Source organism: Rattus rattus, chromosome 1 (genome assembly GCF_011064425.1).
Source record: "Rattus rattus isolate New Zealand chromosome 1, Rrattus_CSIRO_v1, whole genome shotgun sequence".
Taxonomy (NCBI): Eukaryota; Metazoa; Chordata; class Mammalia; order Rodentia; family Muridae; genus Rattus; species Rattus rattus.
In genome coordinates, this window is record NC_046154.1 from 238,230,768 (window position 1) to 238,245,304 (window position 14,537).

The 14,537-nt window shown below is 45.8% G+C and overlaps 1 protein-coding gene across 3 annotated transcripts in view; it reads right to left on the minus strand.

The window, feature by feature from the left end:
* Cyrib (CYFIP related Rac1 interactor B) overlaps window positions 1-14,537 on the minus strand; it is a 126,813-nt gene that overhangs the window by 72,725 nt on the left and 39,551 nt on the right. The gene's annotated exons all lie outside the window — the stretch shown is intronic.

Genomic DNA, 14,537 nt, shown 5'->3' on the forward strand with positions numbered 1-14,537 from the left:
ACCGGGGAAGAGAGAAAAGTAGGTAATATGACACCAGTGAAGAAAAGCCAATTTACCTGAAGGTTTTAATTACAAGTTAATATCTATTAAACCATTCCCAGGTGCACACCATTTCTCCCCATTAATTGCCTTGGTCAATGGACGCTTCAGTGACTCTATGCACAAACATGCACTTGGGGCTGTCACATGGTAACCGTTCTGAGTCCCTACGTGCTTTGTGACCTACTGCCGCAGTTGCGATTGATTGGCATCTCAGACAGAAGCTCACTGATGAGGTGCAGATATTTCTTTAAACATGTAGCCAGCACATTCCAGCCTGTGTCACACACTGCTGGGGGTCACCCAGAGTTACGTGACGTAGCCTTCCCTTCCAGGGATGAAAGATACACTATTCACTCCAGTGCAGTGCCTTGCAACCCACAAATACTAAAGATAAGACACCCTGTAAACTTAAAAAGTGGGAACTGTTCCCCCAGCTTCAGGAAGTCAGGGGAGGAAGGAGAAGACCCACAAAGGCCTCATCCTACTTTTCCTTAAGACACAGTCATGCTGTTTGTCAGCTGGACCTTGATGCTTCTCTAGTGCCCCCTTACACTTGGGACAACATGCTTGCTGCCTTCAACACCTCCAGCCCCCACCTGCCTGAACCCTTTGCCAAGTCCAGCAATTATGTTGAGAAAACCAGGTCAGATCCCTTACTGTGCATGCTCTCAAAAGCCTCGGTGCTGTTGACAGCCTTCTACTACTGTGACAGTGTGATGGTTTCTTGAACACTAGGAGCTTCCTGTATGCAAAGGCCATTCTATCTTGCTAACCCGGTACTCCTGAATCAGCACTGACTCTGGTATAAACCCCGACACAAAGCATGTTCCTGGCACAAAGCTGCAGCCAGTCAGGGGCATATGTAGCCAGCAGTGCTGACTTACTCCAGTCTGGGAGCTAATGTCACTCCAGTCCTAAAACCAAGAGCTCATTTAAGCACCACAGAGGAATGAGTTGAATAGCACTCACAAGTAACCTAAAGGATTAGTCATTAGCTCTAGACACTGGTATGTGAAACTCATAACTTTGAACAGCATATCAGGATAACTCATACACAAGCTAAAAGTATAGGCGAACTTAGCTTCTCACAGTTACTTTTTCAAGTTAGAGATACTGCATAAGGAGGGGAGGATATCAATATGGTCTATGTCATAAAGAAGCTCAACGTGTTTAGCTAGCTCCCGCTCTAAAACCCTGGTACAGGTTTCATGTTAGAGCACAGACACCAAGAGACCGCATCCCTTCCTCAGCTGCAAAGGAGAAGAACAAAACCTTTAGCCTAAGCCCTAGGCCTGCCTTGCCCCATGAATTCAGAGAAAATTCTATCCATTTCTATGCTTAAGATTTTTGTGTAACAGGTCACTTTTTTTGTTGTGCCAATGTCTTAGTTTCCTTTCCTGTTGCTGTGAAAATATGTGCTGACAAAACAAACTTAGGGGTTAAAGGGTTTATTTCAGCTCACAGCTCCAGGTCACCCTCCATCAAGTAGGGAAGCCGAGACGACAGGAACTTGAGAGGAATGGTCACCTTACATCCGAAGGCAAGAGCAGAGCATGCACTTGTGCATGCATGGCTGTGTTAAGCTTGCTTTTCCACTGTAACAAACTTCAGGACCCATGCCTAGGGAATGGTGCCACCCACAGTGGGTGGGTTTTCCCTCCTTAGATAACCATCTTCATATGTGCCCACAAGCCAACTTGACCTAAACAATCCAGACAACAACTCTTCACTGAGACTCTTTTACCAGGTGACTTTTTCAAGCTGACAAAACTAACCACCGTAGCCTACTGGGTTTCCATTGAACTCCCTAATTTTTGAAGGCAAGGAAAGTCATCTTTAATGTTTTACATTTTAAGAAAACTGAGGGCCCAAGGTGTCAAGAAACTTGTCTGCTGCTTATGAGGAGCGCAATCCAAACCACCCATCCCACTAGACCTGGGATCTAGGCCATGTAGCTCACAGATGCTCATGTCTACACTGCCAGAGAACAACAGAGTTTATGGTCAAAACTCAGTCTGACTCCCTGAGGCATGAACAAGAGTCCTGTTTTGTTCTTTCTCTCTCTCTTTTTTAAAATAATTACTAATAAGCAATGTGCAACTCTTGGTTTGGTATCTGGTATTATTTTTTGGGACAAATTTGGGATGGGGGGGGTCCATGAAATCATCTTTATCTAGTCCTTTGTCACGCGAATGTCTTTCACTGAAAAAAAAAAAAAGTTAGGAGATGTGTCCGTTGCTTGATAAAACACACAAGGGGAAATGCCCATTTGATGGACTTTCCCAGTCTCCATGGAGGTGGGAAATAATGCTGTCCCTGAGGTAACTCTGAGCGAGCTGCAGCGCTCCTGTCTATACCATTTCCTGCTGCTGTGCTTTTGCCCAGCTCTCCTGCTCTCCCAGGAGCACCTTCCCTAGGGCTCTCCCACCACCCCACAGAACTCTTACATCAAAGCTCCAGTCAGAACTACACACCTTGGATAACCACGGCTCTGTTTTACACTGGACAGTAACCCACGGACCTATCTATGCCTCCCCGACCTTCTGGTAGGCATCCTAGCGACTGACTGTATGAGCTTCACAGAGCACCAAGACACGCACTGAGAAAAGTGCTGCAAAAACACAAGGCAGTGTTTTACTAATTGATTTAACCTGGTTTCTTAAGACGTGCACAGTGGTTTTCACAGAAAAATCAACCGGACTAAGATTAATAGCCTGGTTTACTGGGCTCTTTCCTCCTCCCAAGCCACAAGTCAAAATAAACTCGCCCTCAGTGCACAACTTTGCAGAATATGGTCTTGAACATTGACGCCTCCATCCACTGTGGTTATTAAAAGGATGGCTGTATCCACCAGGATGTGAACAGGTTATTCTGTGGTAACAACGGAAACCTCAATCTCGGACTCAAGACGACCGCAGTGGTCTCTCGGGGGCAGGGAATAAAGACAAGTGCCCTTTACCTGCCAATCAGTCAGCTCCTCAGACATCAGACTGAAGGTACATTGGCCCTCCTTTCTTCTCCAGCCTCCCACAGAGAACACGGGGAGGACTAGTGGGAACATCTATAAAAACTCAGCAGATGGCCTGGCCTAGAGACGTCAGCCATTACCATTGTCACTGTCATGATCCCCATTCCATAGAGAATAATCCCCAGACCATAATCATGGTATAGTCATCACACAGCACTGTTGCAGAGTCTGTCTGCAACTGGAATGAGCTGAAGAGCCTAAAAACTAATGACTTCGGCTGGGAAGATGGCTCAGTCAGTAAAGTGCTTGCCCTACAAGCGGGAGGACCAGAGTTCGATCCTCAGCACCAACATTAAAGAGCTAGCTGGTGTGGTGTATGTGCTTGTAATCTCAGCAACAAAGAGACAGAGACAGGTAGATCCCTATGGCTCAACCTGCCAGCCTGGCTTAATTGGCAAGTTCTGAGTCAGGTAAGAGACTCTACCTTAAAAACCAAGGAGCACAGTATCTAAAGAAGGATAATGCCCAAGGATGATCTACACAGGTATACACACCACACACACACACACACACACATACACACACACACACACACACACACACACACAGAGAGAGAGAGAGAGAGAGAGAGAGAGAGAGAGAGAGAGAGAATGAGAGATTCCCAAAGTCTGTAAATTAAGCCTGCTAATATGTTGTCTCCATCTTTGAATTTAAAAAGCTCTGTGGTTGATTCTAGCCTGCAGACAAGTCTGGAAACCAAGGTCACAGAAGCAGCAAGACTTCTCTTCACATACATACACACACATACAAATTGACGTCTCAGGTGGGTAGATGGGGGGCATCAACCCCCGGTCTCTAGGAGCTGTGGTTACAACAAAGTAAAGACAGGTTCTGGTGTCCTGGGTCAATATGAATCCCACACCTAATGACAGCCATTACAGTCAGTCTCTAGCTAGGGTCAACAAGTTTCAACAACCTTTTTGAAAGATAAAATTTCTACCTGACATTTAACCCTAAGCCCACCCACAGGCATTTCTCACACCCTGTTTTACTTCACACCTTTTCTAGGTCCCGCTGAACCATCCCACCATGTTCAAGGTCATCGGAATTCCAAAATTACAAGGATGAGAATGGATGGAAGGGAATCCAGGGAGAGGAGGCCCACCAACGGCTGTTTATTAGGAACAGGGGTTGCTGAGCTTTTAACTTCTCTTTGTCCATGACCCAGAACAGTAAGCAAAGAACGTAAGGGAAACACAGGTAGGTAAAGCACCATTCAGTAAAAATCTTGAAGAGGGAAAACGGACACAAGAACTCAAAAAAAAAAAAAAATAGGAGACAGCACCTAAGTTACTGTTGGAATCTTTGTCAACTTAGCACCAACTCCAACATGCCTGACAAGAAGGAATCTCTACTAAGAAATTGCCTCATTCAGACGGGCCTATGCCAGAGGTTCTCAACCTATGCATCGTGACCCTTCTGGGGGGTCTAATGAGCTTTTCACAGGGGTCACATATTTATCAGATATTCACCTTACAATTCATATCAGTAGCAAAATTACAGTTATGAAGTAGCAACAAAAACAGTTTTATGGTTGGGGGGTCCATCACAACCTGAGGAACTGGATTGAAGGGTTGCAGCATTAGGAAGGTTGAGAACCACTGGCCTATGGGTATGTCTATGAAGTATTCCCTTAATGGTTAGTGTAGGAAGGCCCAGTCCACAAAGAGCTATACCATCCATGGGCAGGAGGACCTGGGCTGTATTAAGAAAGGTACCTGAGCAAGCCAGTAAGCAGGATTCTTCCATGGTCGCTTCTTCAGCTCCTACCTGTCCCTGCCTTGGCTTTCCTTGCTTAGAGATGGCAACCAGTAAGCCAGCCAAACAAACCCTTTCCTCCCCCAGCTTGCTTTCTGTTCATCACAAGAGAAAGAAAACTAGGACATTTACAAAACCTCATTCCTCAGGTAGTCACCACCAACCATTTGGGTCTCCACTTTTCTTTCATTTCTCTTGAGATAAGTGTGTTTCCTGGGGTACAGAGAGGTAAGGGGCCTCTGAACAAGCAGGTGCCCTTTCACCTGTCCACTATGTTCAGGGCAGGCACGCTCCACACATAGCACGCAGCACAGAGCACACAGCACGCTTGTATCCTGCACCAGCACAAAGTGATTTCAACAAGTCAGCTTCCTGCGCTGTGGGATGTTCTCTCTGCAGTATCTGGAGAAAAGCAGAAAACCCTGCTGTTTGCCTTTGCTTTGGCAGTTTAATTCAGGACTCCCACTAGCTTTATGTAAACTCTTTGCCAACATGAAAAGGCAGTGTGCATTGTTGGAGGCACAGTTTACTTGGGCCCGAGGGAAGGAGGCATTGTATAGATTACATAATGGTTACTCTATTGCTTAAGAAAACAAATGGCAGCCTCCGGCAGAGAAGTTAAAAAAAAAAGAGAGAAACCCATTTGGGTAAAAGCATCTGAGGCTATATCTTCTGAATCACTGTGAGTTCAAATGGCTCTGCTTTTCTTGGGGGCTCACTCAATTATCTGTTACTTCCCGGAACCTGGGAAATGAGGTTTCCTTCCATCCACAGTTGCCTAACCAAAAAAAAAAAAAAAAAAAAAAAAAGGCAGGATTCTCCTAATAAAAGCTGGAGATGCAAAGCCTTAACTGCACCCAAGGCCCTGCTTACTGTGAAGAGTCATTAGAAACCCCTTTTTAGGGCCTCTATTAAGATTCTATTTTCTCTGCAAATTATCCCAAAAGGGAAATAGAGTGGAATCCACAGTCCAGACACATCCTGCTGGCTTCCTAGTGCCTGAAGGCCAGCCGTACCCTACGATTCCCTACGCTGGTTTCCTCATCTGTGAGATGGAAATAACTGACCAATGGAAAGAGGTGTGCTTCGAGTCACTGTGAAAGTGCAAAACACTGAGCTTTCAAAACAAACAAAACAAAGCACCAATGTGCACTTGTTAGCAGAATCTGCCCTGAGAAACGGGGGACCTCCCTGGCAGTTTCTGTTTCCATTCTCGCACGGAAACCGCTTGGAGACTGTCACTGCCTCTTGGTCACATCTCTTCCACACAGTCTTGTCTTCAATTCCAAAGGTGGGTGCTGAACCATCTAAGACAATGCTGTCCCCTCTGATTAGTCTGAGAAGCGGACACAAGTCCTGAGAGGACCCAGCCTGAGAGAAGAGTGGAAATCCCGCTCAAGGACTCTGCAGAGCAATGGTACCTCTTTCAGCCCGAGCTGCTGCAAAGGACAGGAGGCTGAGAATGAAGCTAGGAGTCAGATGTGCAGAGCCCTAAGCATCGCCAAGGGAGCAAGCCCGATCAAAACGTGCCTGGAGCCCATGCCACTTCCCGCTCCTGTCAATCACTTCACTGCGATTACCCCGTTTGAACTGGGACTTCAGTCAGTTGCAGCTCAGCACACCACACCTGATGATCCATCCTGAATGACTCACTAAAAGGATGGGCAGACATGTAAGCGTACTTCCGTTGATTTAACTGAAATTCAGGTTCTCTCAGAGGAGGACACCAACAGGTCTTGGTCACCCTGGAACTTGGGCTTAACAGCTTTTCTGTACAGAGGCCTTCAAACAAGTAATTTTTTTTTCCAGTAAGTGAATGGGAAGAAAGAATCAAAGTTTCAGAAGCATTTAAGGCCTCAGGCCCTGGCCTGGGATCTTTTAAAAGAAGTCCCAGGTGTAGAGAACCATACAGACCCGGGACCAAGCTGTAAGTCCAGCCAAGGCCCCAGCTCCCTATTCTGCACAGTGGGGTAACTATTCTGGTCTCCCTGGGGTTGAAGGAGCCCTGTCAAGGAACAGGAGAGGCCAGACCCACAGAGTGTATTAGCCTCCCTTTCTGCAGCTGACCTTGTTCCTGACCATGTCTCTGCTCTGAGACTCAGAAACCGGGGTCATCATATGTGTACAAGGGTGGGCTTCACAGCTCCAGGAAACTGGGAAGAGGGAAAGTGTGCTTCAAGCTCCCCATTCCACCGTACACACCCATTCCTGTTAGGAGCAGCAACCCACAGGATTATGTGCATACATTAAACAAGGTCTCCCAGCTTTCCAGACATACTGTCTGACCAGGAGTCCTGGGCTGGTTAGTGTGGCTGTCACCATCACAGCCCCACATTGCTAGAGGGTTGACTAACAACCAGAAAGGATGTGGAACTCAGGTAAACTGAAACTCCAGGGAAATGAGGGTTTCCCTCATTCACCTCCCTCCCATCCCCTGCCAAAGCACCAAGGAAATCTTTCCTGAGTATTTGACCAAGTAGCTAAATGAGTGGACAATACAGAAGGCAAGGAGATCAAGATTCTAGGATTAGATCTTGAAGAAACCCTGACGGATATGGTGCAGCCTGCCAGGCAGATGGCAGCCAAGCCAAAGACCTAGAAATCAAAGGGGGTTTGTAAGCCTGGCAGAAGACAGAACCCTGACCCCCACGGTACCCACACCTCTAGACATAGCCTCTTTCTCTGACAAAAACAAATTATCAGGATGAAATAAGACCTGGGTACAGTGGTGTACACCTGGAATCCCAGCACTCAAGGGGATAAGGCAGGAGGACTTCAGAGAGTGCAAAGGCCACACGGCCAGTCTCAAAATAAACAAGCATATAAACACCTAAATTTCCAAAGGCCATGTAACTTGGGAAAAGACTGAAAGGCATAAAGGCATATCAAGATATTAATTACAATTAGTCCTAGATAGAAAGCTAAAAAGACTTTCAGTGCGCGCATCTGTGCATACGTGTGCATGTGTGTGCGTGTACACGTGTGCGTGCACGTGCGCATATACATGTGCAGGTCAGAGAACAACTTGCAGAACTTGGTTTTCTCCTTCTACATGTGTGTCCCAGGGACTGAACTCAGGTCAATCAGGCTTGGCATCAAGTTCCTTTAACCACTAAGCCACCCAACTGACGAGCAAAAAAAATGATTTTTCTAATAAAAATTAAGGTGAGGTGAGAACAAAGTGTCTCTCCAGCACTCAGGACACAGAGTAGGGACCCAACTGTTGCTCCTGCCCTGTCAATGCCCTACATACACCCAGAAACAGCTATCGCGTGTCTGTCTTCCTCACATCTCCTGGTAAATATTTCAGTTAATTTAATGGCTAGATTTCAAAGCAGTCTCCCTCTTCTTTACAAAGCTCCATCTGTTAAGCCCACAGCACGTACCGTACAACCAGCCCTCACTCCAGCTCTCCTCTGCTCATTCCTCTGTCCATTCACTCATCCAGTAAACACTAATTAAAACCTGTCTCCTTGGACTTCCTTTGCTCTTGCCTACCCCTCATTCAAAAAACAGTCCGCAGACTGCCTCGGGGAATGAGCCCCTGGACTTATTCTCTGTCCCCGTACCCCAGGAGACATTCAGAGACCAGCCTACCTTCTCCAGTGGCCGGGTGTTTGTCCTAGAATGGCAAATCAGATTACAGAGTACACTTAGCAACAGGGACTGTTTGGGGCACGTGCATGTTAGCCAGAGGGACAGTAAACTCAATTCTGTGACTTCCAGCTGGATTATAAGGAAGGTGACCTTTCTAAACCTGTTTGAACTGCTAAGCACTAAGTGATCTGGAAAGGAAATGGGTTTCGTCCAGAGATGAAAAACTATGTCCAGACTTGGCAAGACTTTAGGCTGCAGATTTTTTATGCCTCAAATTCTGTCTTTAAACTTTTCAAGTAGAGGGGTTGGGGATTTAGCTCAGTGGTAGAGCGTTTGCCTAGCAAGCGCAAGGCCCTGGGTTCGGTCCCCAGCTCTGAAAAAAAAGAAAAAAAAAACTTTTCAAGTAGAGAGACAATCAAGCCTCCTTTCCTCAGAAGCCAGCTCAAGCTGGAGTTGTCTGGAGATGGAAAGAATCTCAAGAAGGGAGGTCTGAGTTCCCGTGAGCACAGGAAGCAGGTGGACCCCCAGCACAGTCTAACAAGGAGGTGGCCACCCTTTCTTTCCTACAGCTGGGCAAAGCCGGTAAGAATACAGTTATATTCTCCACAGAGCAACTGGAGCCTGGAGGGGGCATCAGGGAAGGATCTCCCAGGGCAACGCTACTTAAGCCCACTCTCCATCTCCACTCAGGCAATGAAGACAGCATGACTGACTGAGCGAGTCAGATATCACTGCTGATTCACACCCATCTTCCAGTAAACTAATACCCTGCCTCCCAGCCTGCCGAGTAGGCAATGATCCACCAAGAGCTTAATGGAACCCTGAGCCCCCAGAACTGGAAACCACATAGCCAAGTGAACCACCACTGGGAACCTGCAGACAGAGGATGTGACACTCTTAGCTGCATCTCCACCGTCAGCTGACGTTGCCACCCCCATCTCCCGACTCTATAAGCTGGCCGCCATCCCTGTCCCCTCACCTATTTGGGTTGCTGTTCACCAGATCACAGACAGCGTCATAAAGATGTATAACCCACTTGGGGAACTTCTTTCCAAACCGTAACCAGGGAGCACCAAGAAGAGAAACCTCCGGTTCTATAAAACAGCTCATGAGTTCGACATGTGGCCAACCGCAGCAACAGCGACAGCAATGAAAGCCCCTCTGGGAACATTTATTTTGCTAAGAAAGGCCATGAATGTTCTTTGTCAGTGAGCAGAAGCCAGTGTCTTTGGGGCCTTTGATGATACATCCTGGACAGGCAGTGGGCGGATCAAATAAGTCTAAAAAAGGATGACACAGTGGGACAAATTCTCGCCTCTCTTGCTTGCTAAACACATCAGGGATTCATTTGTTCCAGAAACAAGAGTTTTGGCTTTCCAGAGCAAATAGACTACAAGTTGAGACAATTAATGACAAAATACCTCCGAGTAACCCAGGGGGTGGAGGGCGCCAGGGATTAGCAGCAGGTGGCATGGAAACGAGATACCTTCTGAACCCCTTGGATGGCTAAGCAGTGCCTGGTCATAAAACCCCACTAAATAATGCCACCAAACTTCATCTACTGCGTGCCAGGACTTGACACAAGTCAGTCTCTCTCTCTCTCTCTCTCTCTCTCTCTCTCTCTCTCTCTCTCTCTCTCTCTCTCTGTTTCACACACACACACACACACAGAGTCATTTTGAAAATGGGATTCACAGATATTTATCACGTATTTACAGATCCCTTAGAAATCCAGGCAGAGTCAGACACTGAGGAGAACTACAGTGGCATGTGTACTGGCTAGACCGATGGCACAGAAAAGTGCCTAGCACTTAGTGCTGGATTCCCACTGGAGACTTGCTGACTCCCTCTAAAATTGGGAAGGGCTCTCGTGTGCAAGGCTCCCTAAGCAGTTCTGTCTTGTCCTCTGTGGAGCCCAGCCTGTTTTTTCACTTTCAATCTGCCTGCCTCTCCAAGGGTTTGGATTATCAGCATGTACCTCCATGCTTAGGTACAATTGATTCTTCATCAAACAGCAATATGTGATCAGACATGGTGGTATCATGACTTGTCTGATGCAGGAGGATCACTGGTTCTGGATTGTTCTCCGATACACAACAAGTTATAAATTAGCCTGAGATATAAAACTGTCTATAAATAACAGTAATTTTAAAAACTTCAAATGCATATAAAAGGACATGGCGTCAGGTGTCACCTACCTACAGATTTCCAGTTGTACTCTAAGCAGAGCCAAGAAAGTATCCATGTTGTGTATGGCGACAGCTATGGAAATATATTCGTGCTCCTCTCTTTTCCATAGATATGAATGCCTACTTTTCTGAATATTGCTTTTCTTACAACTCAAAACTAAATCCCGACTACCTTATAAGTTGTTGGTTAGCAAAGCCCCAAAGAATATAGACTCTTGCATCTCCTTTCTATGGCTTACGGGAACTAGATCGTAAGACCTTATTCCTGAAGACACCACACACACACACACACACACACACACACACACACACACACACACACACACACCTTGGTTGCAAGACAGAGAAATCAAGCTGGGACTAAGAGCAAGCTCCCTTCCTACTCTCTAGCTTTATGACGATGGAAGGTACTGTACAGGCCACTGGAAAAGAAAGGGAACCATCGGCCCTGTTCTGCTGTGAACGCTACCAATTACATTAACCTTCCAGGCAAGATATGCAATGGTGGCACAAGTGTCATGGGGCACCCAACTGTTCCATGACTAGATTTGAGACCCACTGCACAAGATGGAGTTCATAGCTGATACTGCCAATCCCATCAAAAACCCATGGCTAGGGAGGCCGTAAACCCTGGGAGGATGAGGACTTCACACTAGTGTTTAGCTGAATGCATATGGTGTGACACTGTGAGGACTATGCCATACCTCTGCCCACATTCTCAAAAGGCTGCTTTCCTGTTATGTTTTTAAGTGCAGGGGAAGAAAGAAGGGCAGAGCTCTGCTCCCGTCCCATTGTCTCTTCTTGCCCCTATGAATCACCCGTGACATTACTACTTCCTGGAAATTCCACTCCTAGGTGCACAACCCAGAATCAGAACTTAAAATAGCATGGACATGTGAGCCAATGACATGCTGAAGCCAGCTCATGTTGTTTCAAGAGACCCAACCATGGTCACAGCTTCTCAACTCCAAGTGTAGAGACATTGTATTGCTAGCCTGAAACTGGTCACCTTGGGAATATTTACACTGTAGAAAGCAGCAAATACAGGACTAGTCAATGGCTTTCTGGCTATTCCTTCAGAGGATCCGGGTTTGATTTGCCAGCACCCACATGGTTGGCTAACAACCGTCTGTAAATTCCAGAGGATTTGACACACTCTCTGGCCTCTGTGGGTGTTACATGGTGTGCAGACAGACATACAGGCAAAACATCCATACACATAAAAAGTAAAATTTAAAAGTAAAGACAAATCTTTAAAAAAGAAATCATCAAATGCTACAAATCAGTTTTTTCCCCTTTTCTTAGGGAGACTGCTGTAAACATTGGTCAGCACATCAAGATATACTATGGTGCAAATCGAGGCTCTCTCTGCCACCCTTCCCTGCGTGTTTACCCATGATGCTCACCTGCTCACAAATTCTTAGATCTCAAAGATTACAGGAAATCTCAAAAGACATTTAATTCTTATGTTTCCTAGAGTGGTTTCTCCTTAAGTCCCACTATGTGGTGAAAAGTACTGCCCTCTATGTCTCTTCACCATTCTTCCATATCTAGATCCCTTTCCCACTTGGTGATTATTCTTAATTCTTACCGGTGCAAGTGTACAACCATGAATAACAGGATTTCACTACACTCCTTGTCATCTATAAAATAGAGGTGACAACTGGACACAATGGAAAGGCCAATGGGCTGTGGGAAGCATCTACGTCATTGGCTCAGGTGACACTGCAGAGGAGAGGCAAGGAGGTGTCATGCTTGAAAGTCGGAGTACCAGGAAGTCTGCTGTGTGACTCTTAGAAAGGACTGCTGAATAAGACCCGAACAACAACAATACCAAGAGACATGTTAACACGGAAGGGGGAAAACCTCGTGACGACCCAACCCCTAGACAGAGAACTACAGGGCTCTAATGTCTGCTGAGAGGAAGAATTAGCGCTCCCAGGTTTGAGCCCCTGACTGGTTATCCAATACAAGTGGTCAGCCCTGACTATATACATAGGATGAATAAAAACAGACCCAGCGGGTTCTGTGTATTTGTCTATATGTTTGTAACAATAATAAACAAAAAGAGGCTATTAAGTTGGGACTGGGGAGGATATTGGAAGGGCTGAAGGGAGGAAATGATGTCATTATATTTTAATTAGAAATGTAAAATAAACAAATAAAAATACAGATGGCCGTGATAATGCCCCCTCACAATTTGTTCTGAGGATTGAGTGAGTTGAGCCAAGAACTCAGAACGGTGTCTGGCACACTTAGTAGTGGTTAATACTGTACGATAGTTCACTTCTTCCCTAGAGCTAGTCATTCCTTAAACCCCTCTGTTAGGTTTTAAGTAGAATGACTCTCCTCGTTTCATTTCATTTTGACTGGTTTGCTCATTTTACTGTTCCCCCGGCTTTAGTTTTTATTTGTAGGTAACATTCTTTCAACTCATGGTAAACTTCCAGGTAGTGAAGTTTTCTAGCCCCATCTTCATAAAGAAATAAACATTTCCTTTAAGGCTCCAGGATGCTCAATTCCACCTTCTATCGGGCCTTACTTCTAGACTCACTGTAGAACTAAAACCCCAGTCACTGGAATCTTTGACTACAGAAGTACCATATGTGTCACAGCTTTTGCTCACACATAACCACTGGCATACATGTTCCTCTGAATTTCCGGTTGATTTTAGACTGTTTTGTTAATAGACTCCCCAAGACCCAATGCTTTTATTTCCATCAACTCTACATCTGTACTGGGAAGTATTTGTGCAGATAAATCAGCCTGGTGGATCCTCTCAGCACAAACTTCCAGGTCACTGAACCCACTCATTCACGTGTCAGTCCGATTGGCACTGAAATTCTGGTTTACAGGCTGTCCACAGAGCTTATTCAGTGTTGGCACTTTCCACACCAGCCTTGTCACTTGAGTTCAATCCCTAGAACTCACATTGAAGAGAATGGAGAGAACAGGCTCCAAAAGTTGTTCACATGATAATGTCCCCTCCCCACTGAACAATAAATGTAAGATCTCTATAAAACACATCTCACCCTAGGTTTAGCAGCTAACGTCAGAGCGTAATAGACAAGCTGAAAACTTCGAAGTGGTTCAAAAATCCCATATGGCCTCACACTGAAGACTAGCTGACTATCTTTTACGACATACAACACATGTCTCTCTTTTAGCACTGGACTGAATGTCTTAAGCAAAGCACCATATGGAAGAGGTGGTTTGAATTTAGGGGGCATGCTGTGTGGTAATTACAACCTTTAAATACAGGAGACACTTGATGGCCTAAGATGCTCAAATCTTAAAAGGCACCGAGAAGCAAGACTAAGAGAAAGAATAGCAGACCCAGGCCTCCTATCCATACCCACTACACTCAGAGGCCAGCCAGCATGGCCACCTATGCTACTTAAGGTGTTTTTGCCTTCAGTTTGTTTAGTTGAAAAATATACTTGCAAGGGTTGGGGATTTAGCTCAGTGGTAGAGCCCTTGCCTAGGAAGCGCAAGGCCCTGGGTTCGGTCCCCAGCTCCGAAAAAAAGAACCCAAAAAAAAAAAAAAAAAATATATATATATATATATATATATATATATATATATTGCATCTGTCTAAGTTAAAAACACAGACATGATAAAGATCAGCACGGTGCTGATCAATCAGGCAATTCTAGGGAGTTTCCTAGCATGATAGAAATACTGTCTCCTGATGTGGGGCAGCTAACGTAGGTATTACCTTAAACATGTATTCGGCTGTAAAGAGTAAGATTTCTGTGTAGTGGCTCGCACAGCTCCATGAAAAAGACATTAAAGGATGCCTGAGTAGAGACTGCCACGGGCCACTGTGCTGAGGGCTCCGTACAACACAAAGCTGGCCAGCCATGTGGAATGTGCTGAGGAAACCAAGGGGGGGGGGTCAGAAAATGCACCCGTACCCTGC